Source organism: Glandiceps talaboti, chromosome 16, assembly GCF_964340395.1.
Source record: "Glandiceps talaboti chromosome 16, keGlaTala1.1, whole genome shotgun sequence".
Classification (NCBI taxonomy): Eukaryota; Metazoa; Hemichordata; class Enteropneusta; family Spengelidae; genus Glandiceps; species Glandiceps talaboti.
Genome location: NC_135564.1, coordinates 9,835,261 through 9,850,390, shown reverse-complemented (window position 1 = coordinate 9,850,390; position 15,130 = coordinate 9,835,261). Strand labels below are relative to the sequence as shown.

The window sequence follows — 15,130 nt, the reverse complement described above, 5'->3', positions numbered from 1 at the left end:
CCTTCTCATGCAAACCATAAATACTATAAAGGTAGAATGCCCCTAGCATCGAAGTTCTTAAAATCTATCAAACGTTGCCGTAAGAAAAGTAGTTCCTCCTCCGTTTGAAACGTAAATTGTAGGTTCACGGTCTTCTTTTCAAAGAGCACGACATCCTCTTAGTATTCCATAGAGTTACCACAGTACTCAGCGGCCATATTGGATTCTGAAATCATGCCTAGTTTTGGTATCATTTTGACCTCTATTTTAAAGAATATACTATGAACACTAATTTTTTTGTGTGTGAATGTCTTTGAGCTGTCTTGATCACAAGTAACAGCGAAGCATTTTTAATGCTTTTATTTCCAAGCTTAGGGGCGTACTACTTTAACTTATAAATCACTTATGCAATTGGTTACTCTTCATGTTCACTTCTACGAATTTGTTCAATGCAACGATATTCATTTATTTCAGATATAATACTAAAAAATGACTATCATTGAAAAACAATAACGAGGTTTGAACAAGTTTGATCTACCCAAAACGGAGTACTAGGATCTAGCGAACTAATAATGCTACAGTCTGATGGTGTTTACCTTTTCAAACGGCAGAAACAAAATACGTGTGATGATAGCTGACCGCAAAACTCTGGGCAATCTGCATATAATTAATACCATGCGCGCAATGACTCATGGGATTGGATCAACTATATTAGTAGTTAATAGAAACAGTATGTAAATGAGGCCCAAGCCTGCGTGCAAAATACACAGATAATACATAGAGCCTATTTATTACATGTAGAACCAGCGTCGACATATAGCGTATGAAAGTGGGTTAAAGGCCAGTGTTTCAATCCCAGGTTCTCGCATAAGGGTTAGCTTTTCAGAAGAGATTAAATAGGATTATCATTTTGTTCTGTTTCCCTAGCTCTGGCAGAACACTTTTTTTTCAAGCCGAAATATTATCGATCTCAACTTGGCCTTCAAGTGTGAACCAAAGGCGCTTAGTAGTATTAATACACTAGCCGAGACTTCGGCATTTCTTGATTTGCATAATTATCTAAATATCAGTTTTATGTATGTATGTATGTATGTATGTATGTATGTATGTATGTATGCATGCGTGCGTGCGTGCGTGCGTGCGTGCGTGCGTATGTATGTATGTATGTATGTATGCATGCATGCATGCATGTATGTATGTATGTATGTATTTATATATTTATTTATTTGTTTGTTATGTATCATCCAACAGCCTGAGGCATTGTCCAAAAACAGGGGGAAGTTCAGTGTTAGTGCAGGAGGAAACCGGAGTACCCGGAGAAAACCTGCGTTGTTAGGTAGAGTCAAACTGAACGACGCTCTTCTTACTTGTTTCAGCGTTGTAAATTTAATCAAACCCTGAATGGGTTCGAACCCCGACCGTAGTGGTAAGAGGAAAGTGGTTTAACCACTCAGCCATCGACAAGCCGTTTGTATTACGATTAAACAACTGGTTAAAGCTCAACCAGTCGCGAGAAAGAAAATGAAAATAAGAAAGAGTAAATCATCTAGAAATATAAAGTTGTAGTCTATGCTTGGCACATTTAAATCAATTGATCAAAAATGTGTACATTGTTCACGCGCAGACAGCTTTTCTTTGTGAACAAATGACGTCACTATAAGATTTCATGACGTTTTTCATAAAGTGCAATAACTCGCAAGGTGATATCTACGCCATAGCATGCGTGTCTGTTTGTCTTTTACTTCGCAGGGGGGAATGAGTGACACCGAGTCTTGTGAAAACACGTCACACGCAAGGAGAAAGGGTCTTATTTTTCAAAATCAATATACTTTGGGCGGTTATTTTCAGTCAGGCGTGTTGATTCTGGCGTAATAGAACCGTGAAAGACGTCCAAAGTAGTTTTTTTAATCTTCGTAAGCCAAATGAAAATCGGTTAAATATCTTTTACGTTTACAAAGTTTGACACCGTAGATGCCAACCTCAACCCAGTTATTATAACATTTAACGCTTGAGGGCGTTATAATAACAAGCAATTCTTATCCCAGGGGCGCTGTATGCGTTATATCAGGATGTTGTCAATCAATGTGACTCTTTCATTCACAGTGTTGTAACAGGTAATGTTAAGTTCGCTTTGATACTCCGTCAATTCATTTCATCCATTTTCAATGTACTGAAACCATTTACAGAGACTTTTCGTTTATACGTTGAACGGTAAAATAAATCTGTATTTTTAACGTCAAATAAATAAAACTCATTAACAAAAACTACTATAAATAACGACATGGGAATTGAATGCAACATATTTTGATGGACCAACCGTCTATAGTGCCCTGTGTTGGTTGTTGAATTCTCTATAAAGAAAATAGTGTGCTTCCGATCACGCTCAATTTTTTAAATAGGTGGGGTAGGTAGATTATTTATACATATTTCATATGTGAGTGTCTAGTTCAGGTAATTATGTTTTCTGTTGTTTTCCATATGGTCTCTGTGTTATTGGTATCTAGCTTCTCATCAGACGTACAGCAATTACACATGGGAAGAACAGTTTTATATTGTCTTTTTTAAGTTGATGTCAGTTACAGCATCCACTATTTCTTGCTAGACTTCACAATTTTCGTTATTTTATTATTTTTTTCTCGAATACATAAAAAAAACCTTTAGGGTCGGCAGTGAAATACTAGGTGGGTCGGGTAACCGGAACCAAACATTTTTTTGGGGGGCTGAAAAATAAAACAAACAGTCATTTGTGTATCATGTAATTTGTCACCTTCTGGGTCTAATTTTCTATCTTCAACTCACATTTTTACATTGCCTCTCATTTATAATAGAGAGGGTTCATTAAATAAACGTCCGAGGTTCACAAAGCATACAACAACCACAACAACGTACAATTATTTTTCGGTGCCATTAAAAAACGCACCGCGAAGGTTATTACTTTTCTTTGCATCCGCCGAAAAAAATTGTTCTCTGGTTGTTTGCAAGAACGTAATGTCAGACGGGGCATACACGAATATGTATGAATCAGGTTTAACGACTGACGTGGATGGGTGAATAAGTGAATCCCAACTTGAAATGAATGCCACATGCATTCACTTGCTTACACACGTGTTCAAGACACATCTTCTTCAAAGTTAGGAATGAGATGAGTAGAGGAAATCTCATCAAGCGATGTAAGGCACAAAAGTAAGGACGCCACCACAGGTGCCGTGATAAAAACCATTTGTTTTTTCCACGTACTAATTACTCCATTTTCTTCTCTCACTTTTTCCACAGAGATGCGAGGTTCTGATAACGATGACATTTCTGACACTCTACTGCCCCTTGTACGACACGCCCTGGTGAAAATCCTTAACGAGCGTCTTAATAAAAATAGGGAACAGATATCGCTGGAAAGCCACAACGAAGAATACAAGACCTCATATGACTAATACGATTATTTATAATTCATGCATGACCAAGTACAGTGTAGTTCAAATTAGATTATGCAATATGCGACAGAAACTGTAAAACTGGAAACTGAAAGCACAGTTTTATTTTTACTAAATCACGCTCACACTGTGTAGACAGCAGATTCCCCTTTAAACAATTCAATCATGAATTAATGGCGTTGTGTGCAGCGAAGATTGTAAAGAGCGCCGCCAACGACTGTATTTCAATAGTCTATGCGCACATGTGCGAGTATCATAACGCATATTTGCCATTCAAAAGTGCGTTGAACTTTGAATGCGAAAATGAAACTGTGTTATTAATCTGGTTAACAGTTATGAACTATTTAGAGTTAGAATTGATTCATCTTTTTTATGAGCTCACTTTCAGCCAACGGTGTAATCACGTGATCATTTTTTTGCACTTACATCGCCTTAATACTACCCTGAAATATAAATATTCAGTTAGATATATGTACTGTTGAGTTTAGGATTATCGGAGTAACAAACCGAGCCATCCAAAGTTTCGTTTTACATGAATGTTGATATTAAAGTACACACTTCATTTCATGAACAATATAACTATCTAGGCTTGTATAGCAATTAATATTGCAAAAACATATCAAAAGATTTGCAACAGATTAAATAAAAATATATATACTTTTTAAATCATCTGTGAAAAGAACACATCCTGCTATAAGCTAGATATGTAGTAAGAAAGCGAGCGAGACTCTATAGCTAGATACCGTTTATGTAGTCTGGGGGTATTTAGGGGAAGGTTATTATCAATCCTTTTGAAATACAAGACATATTTATTTTATTACCTTTGAAGTTACACAAGATAACGACTATCTCAAGGCTGTATTTAATAAAGTAATACTGAAGTCAATTTGTGGATGTTTTATTTTTCTATAAGTGTATTGTATTGTATTGTATTGTATTGTATTGTATTGTATTGTATTGTATTGTATTGTATTGTATTGTATTGTATTGTATTGTAGTGTATTGTAGTGTATTGTATTGTATTGTATTGCATTGTATTGTCATTTACATATTGTTCCTTATATTAAAACATTTACTGATAAAACGACAGACCTCTTTTGGGAATATTTGGTGGCCCTGAAAAACTATTAAACTAGGTACGCAATTTAAGATTCACTCTTTAAAGATCCACTTTCAATAATTGTGTTCGGCGTTGTCTTTGGTTAAAATGTTGTTCGATATAATTATCTCATTGCACTGACACTAGCGTTATTCCGCAATTCATTTTGAAGCGACAATTTGCTATGGAAAGAATGGCCCTGAATTTGTAAACAGAGCTGTACCTTCGACATCAAAATCCAAACTTCAATTATTTCCCATTATAATGATAATGACAAGGAGAATTCACTGATTTCATCTTGGGTTCCAACATAAAGGAGAGCCATAAAAGTCTTGGGAGTAGGGTAAAGAAAATGATTATTTTGTTGTGTAACTTATTTGAGAAAGCACCATCCAATTTTTTTTTATTTAAAAGTTTGAGTTTTTTTTACTTTGAATGTGATATCTTTTCGGCAACTACTTTGAAAGATGTGACATTAGGCCAGGAAAAATGAAAAAGCTGTTCAACCTACCCATATATTTTTTTGGTGATGGGCAATATATCCTCATGCGGGCTTCGCATTTGTTACAAAATTAAGGATATTTCTCTATATTTTCTGAATAGTACATGTAACAATATACATTTGAGTCTATTCCAAATTATATAATATCTTATACAGTGGTTTACTTGGCATGCATACAAGCATGAATTGAGATTAAATTAAGCTGTTGCATATCCAATGTGCACTTAAATGAATTGAGTAAAGGTTTACGACCATGGGAGTGTGCTGAACAGTCATAGGGCCATCAAAGTCTGAAAGTCTTGAAATGTTTTGCTCTTTATTCGGGATTTTTTAAAACCAAATTAAACTTCAGGAGAAGTCATTTACCAAGTGCACATCCGCAAAATATCTTTCAGCTTTGCCACAACAAAATACACTACCAGATAATATGTAATGTATAGCATAATTGTTTCAATTCTGGTATTTTATTACCATATTCAAGTATTGTAAGACTTTAAATTATGTCTATGGTTTGATATGTTATGCCTCTAAATGGCCTCCTACACTGTCTTACTTTCATTTTTTTTCCACCTTTGGAGTTGTCTCTCCAATCAGTAGCAATCAAGGTGATAATTGCCTTTCTCCCAAAACAAGATGGATGGTGTCTGGCTAAGTACCTCCCTGTATAGGTTAGAGCTAATTAGAGACATCTCCGTATGCGTGTGAAATCCACATCCTGTGGAAAGTAATCTCATTCAGAGTATTATTGTTGTTGGCTATCACTGTTATTTTAATGTATCATATTGTACCACATAATTTTATATTTCCACTTTTGTGTAGGTGACAGAAGGGGCCATATGGTTTGTTTTATCCTTGTCAAGCATTGTGAAAAAAATGAAATTCTACCTACCTACGCAATATGATGGGTTAGGTTGCCCGTTGACCAGCTTTTTTATTTTTTCTAGCCTTACATATGATATTTAATTGCGTATGCTAAAATAGATATTATGTAAATTGTATGCAAATGGATGTAAATTAGTCACTTTTCTAAATTTCAAATGCATGTGATTGCACCAAGACAAAGTTCTGCCCCCCCCCCCCCCCCTGGCAATTTTTGTCAGGCTACGGCCCTGCAGTATATTGAAAATATCGGAAACAAGATAAGACGCAACATTTTCTGGTTTCATTTGCGCCCTATCCCTGCACGGACTACAACTTCTACAACGTTCGTAGACGAACAGTGAACATCAAAATTTGGACGCGTGCCAACTGTGCATTATCGCTCATTTTAGACGCACTAGTTCGATGTCTAGACCAATCAGATCTCTCGATTTGCGCCATCAATATACCGGTATAATATAATGTATTATATTGCATTGTAGTGCATTGTATTGCATTTTTTTGTATTTTTATTATTTTTGGTGTTCTTCGGTAATTCTTCCGGACATCCCCACCACACACACACACACACACACACACACACACACACACACACACACACACGCGCGCGCGCACGCACACACACACACACACATACATACACACACACACACACACACACACGCCGTAAATAATAGTGACTCTCTTATGGCTGTCACAAACAATCTCTACTGTTAGCTAGAAGATAAAATTGACCCCTAAATAACATATACAATGTCTTTTTATAAGTAACTGACCAATTTTAGTGAATATATCTTTGGTAATTTTATGAGAGAGAGAAAAAAAGTGTCTCAGTTGCAGATTTAAGTGGAAAATTTTTCCATAAGCTGATTGATCGCATTGGGAAATGATTACATATATACGTAACGCTGTTTGATTATTAAAAGGAAGTCTTTATGTTGATGTGAACGTGTCAGTTTACAAAATAAGCTAATAATAGGAAATTTAAACAGATAAATTGATAATGATTTTCAAATTGGGGCTTTGTTAACAATCATGTTTAATGGATATTATAAGAAGTTGCAAGAAAAGGATAGTTATCGGATCACAGACCAGCGCCGTAGACTACTGGGCAACTGGTACATTAAATTTCTGCTTCTTAGCTGGACAGTGTGTGTGTGTGTGTGTGTGTGTGTGTGTGTGTGTGTGTGTGTGTGTGTGTGTGTGTGTGTGTGTGTGTGTGTGCGTGTGTGTGTGTGTGTGTTTGATTTATTGCATGGTTGTCAACTTGTGGACTAATTTGCACATAAGTATGTCGCAAAAATAGTTACCTTGCTCCACAGGGAGTCAAGGAATCGTGTTGCAAAGAAAGAAAGAAAGAAAGAAAGAAAGAAAGAAAGAAAGAAAGAAAGAAAGAAAGAAAGAAAGAAAGAAAGAAAGAAAGAAAGAAAGAAAGAAAGAAAGAAAGAAAGAAAGAAATAGAAATTACAAATTACAATAATAAATTACTCAAATCACGAGACCTGAAACAAAACGTCGTCTGGCTGGACAAAAATCTTACTAACATTGCTACATTTTATCGTTGGGTCAACAAAAATCTGATTAACAGACCTATTTTTTGAGCAAGTCGATAAAATGTAGCTATGATAGCAAGATTGTTGTGACTAAAATGTTAAAATGTAGCACTGTTGCTAAGATATTTGATTCAGGTCTCATGATTTTCATTGTATGTAGTTTGTTTCATATATTGTTCAATCTTTTGCAATTATTGTGTTACCATACATACCATCCAGACTTTACAACTCTAATTTCTGATAATTCAAATTTTTTTTTTTTTTTTTTTTTTACAAATTACACCATACGTTACCTATATGCCTTAGAACTGTTTATTATAACAGGGGATTTGTTTTATTCATATATTAATGTTGACAGTAAACTGATTTTGCATATGGATTCTGAAAAGAGATATCAAGATACATGTTAAATTGTCGTCAAACTTAGACGTGAAAATTCAATTTAAGAATGAGAATATCCAGAAGATTGCAACGAATATATATAAGGGGTGAGATCAATAGTTCAATGTTGGATAACAAATTATATACATAGGCCTCAGACACCCCCCCCCCCCGCCATCCCCATCCCATCAGTATGTAGTAATATCAGTAATGCTATGAATATACTCAACAGTAAAGCCAGTATGTCTGTAGTGAGTAAAAACTATTCTTTTGCTGACACTTGACTTTATTTTAGTGCCATGCATACACTATAGCAAAAATTCCTCCCTTTTCTCAATTTGACATTTTTAAGGAAATATTTCTATTTAGGGGTATAAAACATTCATTAAAAGTAAAATCGATTTTGTAGGATGATCACTAAAATGGCTCACCCCCTCGTAAAAGAATTTAGTTTTTATCCTACATCAATGATTCATCATGTCCAGTGAACTGATGTCGCCCCTAAAACGGCTGTAAACGTGCGATATGCTTCCCCGTTAAAGTATGCTCGATCAGGACCTCGAACCAACAATTTAGTCAATTAACTTCGACCCTGATGACAAAGATAACGACAAGGGCCCACTCAATAATTTAAATGCCTAGAAGAAAAGAATTGATTCATGTTGAAAAAAGCTGTTGACATCTGAAGCACCACTATTAGACTTATAGACCAAAATGTATACGCTAGAATGTACTTGAGGTTTTCAGCTTCTACTAGCAGCTTGAATTGTTCGACCATAATGACTTCTTAAGTAGGCGACGATAGATGAGTCTGAGTCTGATCACACTGTCTGAAAAAAAAATCTAAGACTTCAATTGACTCATTTTTATAAGAACGTTAGCTTTACTTTCAACCATTATCATGACATCCGGTGCATCTACAAGAAGTATTATTTAGAAGTAAACTTAAAACCTTTATGTACAGCCTGTTCTGGTCGTTTTATTCATGGTATATAACGTGAGTGATGCCGGTTATGAAATTTTCTTATCCCTCAGGCTGCCTGCCACGCATATGGACACGAGTATTCTCATGATAATTACGTCAATGCCTCGACGAAGCAATTCAATCGAACATCTACTTCAGATTAAATTGTTAAAAGCTCTTCTAAATATGTTTTAAGTCACGGGTGTATGATCTAATTGCTTCAATTTTACTTTGCATATTTTACGTGGTTAACACACTAACCATAACTCTGGATAATACCCTGATTACCCGATTTTATGAAGATCAATATACTATTTCAAATAGCTCTCTCTCTCTCTCTCTCTCTCTCTCTCTCTCTCTCTCTCTCTCTCTCTCTCTCTCTCTCTCTCTCTCTCTCTCTCTCTCTCTCTCTCTCTCTCTCTCTCTCTCTCTCTCTCTCTCTCTCTCTCTCTCTCTCTCTCTCTCTCTCTCTCTCTCTCTCTCTCTCTCTCTAGTTCCACACGCACCCCTGGTTATTATACCTTACAACACTACAACTCTACTCATCGATATTCTGTAGATATAGACTTGAGAAAGGACTACGATCAGTCACACCCCCTGAACGCAACTCCCAGGCACACCTCCCACGCTTAAATCCACGTTGAACTTCCTTATCTATGCATTATCGTAGAGTAATAATAATTCGAAACAAAGAATCATACTCTAGCCTTATCAACGTGATGACAAACAAACAAATAAATAAACAAACAAACAAACGCGGACAGCCGTCCACAAACTATGATTGCAGGGGAAGTACGGTTTTAGATTTTTTTTAAAAAAATTCCCTAATAATAATATATCCATGCTAGCTTAATGTTTATCCTAGAATTCTAGGCACAGTAGCTTTATGAATGTACAAATAATGAATAGCGAATATCACTTTCAAGTATATAAAGGATTCATAACACATTGGGGACAAACATTTTAAGTTTAAATCAATATTTTCTTAATATTAATCCATTGATATGATTCTTTTTGTATCAGTACCGGTTTTGTTTTCTGTCAAACATTAGTTTCGTTTCGTTAAACATTCGAATGGCACTAATCAAGTTTAAATCATGCTAATTCTTATCGACACAGAAATCATTTATTATTAAATAACGGTGGTATTATGGACTGGTTAGGTTTTATTAAATATTCAAATTACCATATTAATTAGACGTTACGTCATGTAATATAATATACAACTTGAAGAATTCACATAATGTTTTAATTACACGTAGTAGTACCCGGTACTGTCTTTCAGTAACAAGTTAAATTATACCTCATGACGCAAACAATATTGAACGCATTCGAACAAAAACTTTGGATTTATACCCTGGTCGTTCGACGTCATGATGATGATGCACATGATTCGTCCGATGGTGTTCCGTTGAAATGTGAGTCAAAATGTTTCCACTACTCTTCCCAATATTAAATGGTTGACTGTTTAAAAAATATTTTTATTTTGACGGATAGTTTCAGGAACTTTTGAGAAAATTTGCTACCTACATACCTTCCTTCCTTCACACGTATGTGCAGCTGCAACTTCATGCACATTAAAGCTTGTAGTTAACAAATCTATTTTTTGTCCTTTGCGGTAGGTATTTAGCTTACCCCCACCCCCAAAAGAAAAAGAAAAAGACAAAAGATATGAACGGAAGTTTTGAGTTACATTTCCCTATAACATGATGACTGCCATCGTGACGTACTTATGAAATTATAACTCCCACCCATTGCTTAAGTGGAGTCTGTATGCACGCATTCTACGGCCTCTTGTTAATTTACATTCAAGTTGTTCAAAGGCCCTGTAACATGTGTACATGTATTTATATATAATTTTCAAACTGTGTGGTTGACTTAAAACCGCAACACTTTGCTCAGCGGTGTTTATTGATCGAAGTGCGCAAGACAAGACAAGACAAGATAAGATAAGAGAATCATAACTCGGCACTGTCTTTAAAGCCGTCAATATTTCTATGCAGTCATAGAGGTGGACAAAACTTGTAGAACCACGCTTAGATCGAGGTAAGTCTGTTCTTTAACCCGAAAAAGTGTTTGTACGTATGATTTTTTTTTAGCATTTTTGTTACCATCTTATAGTACTAGTCATCACCAATGCCACACAGATGTCACTTTTCCGTCATGGACAGCACTAAATTTGGTACAGCAATACAAACGCTGATGTTCCATGAATATAGTGTAAATGTTAAGTACACGGGGTACATCGTGACTGGAAGTGCCGCCATTTTCATATTAGTATTCACTAGCTAAGTTTGATACAACCACACAGAAACCAAAAAGAAAACAGCGCATGCTACACTTTAAGATAGCAAGATTGAATGAATAGGGTTTTTTTGCGATTTTTTTTTGTAATGAAATGAACCAACTTGCTACCACCATGTAGACATCAAAACATTGGCGCCCGTGTGTCTGCATCCACACTTTAAAAAGTAACCTGAGATAGCAATTTTGGCAACAGTTTGTCTGAATGAAGTAAATTGCAACTGGAATGTGCATTTTCTTTGGTTTCTGCGTGGTTGCATTAAACAGAGCCATTAAACACTACTATGAAACGGGCACGTGTATGTATATGTGCTCTTACGCAGCCAACATTGACTTGTTGATTGGTTTACACTCTGAGGCTCTGTACGATATAGTTAGTAGGCCTTCATATGCAGTCGTATGATTCAATCTTGTGCAGTTTTCGCTTCAATATTTGATTTCCTTGTCACACTTTGCTGACCTTTGCTGTTTGTGGTTAATTATCAGAAAATGACACATTCATTAAATGCTTGGCTTCATTTCCGTGGAATTAATGAATTCAACCGCAACACTGCAGTTTCAGTGACGTTAAAATTGTGTCTATACTTTCCCAAATGATTCGACGATGCGAACAATTTTATTTCCGGGGAGAATTCATTCTGTTAAATAACGAAAGGCACAGATATATTAAATCTTAAATCGCAGAAGAAATTTACCGGGGGTCAGTTCGGTTTAAATTGTGATAAAATACCCCCATTTTTTTGTAATACGGGGTTGAAATTGACAGTAAAACTGACACTAGGCTCAATGAAAAAATTGTGTTTCTAATAACCTGGCCGACCCCTGACCCTAAACATTTTTTGCAAGCAAAAAGGTAAAATGGTATATAATTTACTTCTACTTGCGTGTACACCTTCATGCCTTTGCCTGATCTGTGCCTGTGGTCACTTTTTAAAAGGAAATCGCTTTTGGACTATAATAGTACAGTCTGCGTAATGTGTTCGTCAGACTTAATTGTCTTTCATTAACTTCTTTTTACACGTGTCAAACACTCACAGAAATATTGTGACCGACCAGTATCTTATCTTGGGTCGACGTAATATTTAAAAATAAATAAATAAATAAATAAATAAATAAATAAATAAATAAATAAATAAATAAATAAATAAATAAATAAATAAATAAATAAAATTAAATTACGACATATATACCCCTATTTTCTGGAATCGTGTTATCGGAAACAAACATTTAGTTTTATTTTGCCTAATTACAATGAAATGACTATCTACCATATGAAGAGACAAACTGCTGAACTATCACACTGGTTTTCAGTGGACGTTTACTTGACTTCAGAATAGACATTGTGAATGTGGCATAAAATAAAAACAGAAAATACCAATATTCACCTATTGTATGTGCCACAAGCCCATCCATGTTATGGTCATGACGTATACAAACTAATGACGTAATTATATGCAACAATGAAATTAGATAAATGGTGTAAAATCAATTGTCACCTTTACTACGTATACTCTGAGGTATCAAGTACAAATTAAACTCAATTACATCCTTTACTGGCACTGTTGGATAACTTCACGCCCGCTCTGCATATAAAGAGAGGCCGAATTAAGATGACACTCAGTACAGTGTCTTTGACCAATGTAACACGCCCAGAAAGCGCCCAGAAAGCCTATGAAACTGCCATTTTAGAGAGTACTACATATTTTAATATCCCCTAAAGTTCGACTAAACTACAGTATTATGAACATACAGGAAAGAAATGTCGTTGTACTTGGTCGCGTTTTTGGGACTATATTCATAGAATTGGCTTGATACACGTTGGAAATATCGAGACACTGACCTGGAATTGAAAATTAGCCCTATGAGTTTACAATGGAAAAGATACACCATTTCAATTTGTAATGATCGAACACACATACCTTCGTAAATTGCTACATATCCACCTTCAAAAATACTATATAATCATAAAGCAATAACTAAAGACGGACATATTCTTGAAAGTTCTCATCGAAAATTGCATCAGTTTTGTAGCGTTGGCTCAGTACGGAAATAATAAACCCGTAACTTTTAGTTTGCGATCAGTACACACACTCAACGTTGCCGTTGGAATTTGACATATATTACACTTATAAAATATTTGATCCTAGAATACAAATGTAATAAACGTCTTGATATTTAAAATTGTCATATACTTTCTAATAATAAGGGGGAAAATGTTTCTGGTCTGGACAGGTTGTCTAAAATGGTGCGACGACACGATTTCTTTTTTATTTTTGTAATTCTCAACAAACCTGTCACTCAGTCTTCTATTTATGGCATTTATTGTTCTTTTTATTTACATGTAGTACTTTAGAGCAAGTGTTTATGTAATCATCACTGAAGTAGGGGGGGGTATTTTGACTGCATGGGCTGGACAAACACACACAAAAAAGACCGACGGGAGGGTATTTAAGTGATGCGCGCGCTGACCAGAACTGACAGAAACAATTCTCTTTTGGGGGTGGGGGTGGGGTGGTTAGTGTGGCCGAGGCTCGGTATAATTTTGGAACATAATTCACACGTTTTTCAGTAGTGATAAATATTTACTGAAACAGTTCATCATATGTTTGATAATAGGATGTCGAAATTCATCTTCGAAGTACTGAAGTTTAATATAAATTGACCTAGGTATATTTCTAGTACTTAAATTTATTATTTTTTTTTTATTATCATTTTTTTACGATTTCGATTGTGTGATTTCGTTTATCAGCGAATAACTAACTATTGGGGATCATATTCCAAATGAAAGTTATTCTGTGGTAAAATTAGTGTATTCAATAGCTTTTATTTATCAACAAACCAGTAATGTCGCTGATTTTTTTTTCAAAACAAAAAATAAGTTTAAGACCAATGTGTTGAATATATCCTCTTTCCCTTTTTTCTTGGCAGGCGAACAGAACTGTTTGAACATCGTCAGCTCATTGAAATGATTAACAATTTCGGCATATATCTCCTAGCAATTATTATTGTCATGACAACGTGCCCAGAATCATCCTCAGCGGAGTGTAACAGGGTCTTTGTTTCCCTGGTAGTCAACAGACCAGGATGTTTGCTAAAACGAATCCCGACGACCGCATGCAGAGGAACGTGCCCGTCTCGCAGCCAACCTTTTTGGAGTGGGCACGATCAGACATTGGTTTACCGTGATGATTGTACGTGTTGTGCGCCTCTGCGGAGACGCCTCGTCAAATTTACTTTGCAATGTCCATTACTTAGAAAAACGAAATCAGTTACTGTTCCTGTGGTTATGAACTGTTTTTGTCGACCGTGTTCCGGTATCTACTAACCCAAGACTCAACATATCAGTGTCTATGTAAATTAAAAGAAATTAAAATTTGTTTTAAAACAGAAATATGAGATATGCTTTTATCTTATTTTGATGTGGCACGAGTTGAGTTCATAAGTTTTTCACTCACTCGCATATTCTTACGTAAAATCACAACTAAACTATTTTAGTATAATGTTGTTAATATCGATACATGCCATCTATGATGCCATAATTCTCTTCTGACAATATTAGAAGAGTTGATAGCATAGCCTTGTGGGGATTTCCTAGACATTTTATATCTATGATAAGTTACGTCATCGAATCGTTTATAAGTAATATCTTAACATACTGAGTATACTGTAACTTCAGTCAATTGGAAGTGATGGCTAAGTATGCTCTGGTAAGTATAATACTGCTTGTACGTTTCACAATAAAATTATCCCCCAAAACGTACCAACTCTGCTTTAACATCTACTAGTTGTCTGGGTTTGTATTAATGTATTATTACAATATGTACGGCCAGAGATTAAATGGGGTCTTGATTTTTGGTCAAAGTGGGTCTAAAATGGGGCCTGGGGTTTCCAGCACTGGCCACACACCCCTACCTGAGTTGGCCACTGGTACCGCCCCCGGGAGAGAACATTGCAAGCACTCATGTAAATACCTCCGAGTACGTCAAACTTGCACTTGTTATTATACAACCATATGGCTACATTGTCTACACTTTAACTTCT

The 15,130-nt window shown here is 35.6% G+C and overlaps 1 long non-coding RNA gene across 1 annotated transcript in view; it reads left to right on the top strand.

Annotated features, from left to right (window-relative positions):
- Positions 1 to 3,848, top strand: part of LOC144447851 (uncharacterized) — an 18,373-nt gene extending 14,525 nt beyond the window's left edge. The window contains exon 3 of the long non-coding RNA XR_013482054.1: positions 3,253 to 3,848. This is a non-coding gene — a long non-coding RNA (uncharacterized LOC144447851). The remainder of the gene's footprint in view (positions 1 to 3,252) is intronic.
- Positions 3,849 to 15,130: the final 11,282 nt, after the last annotated feature.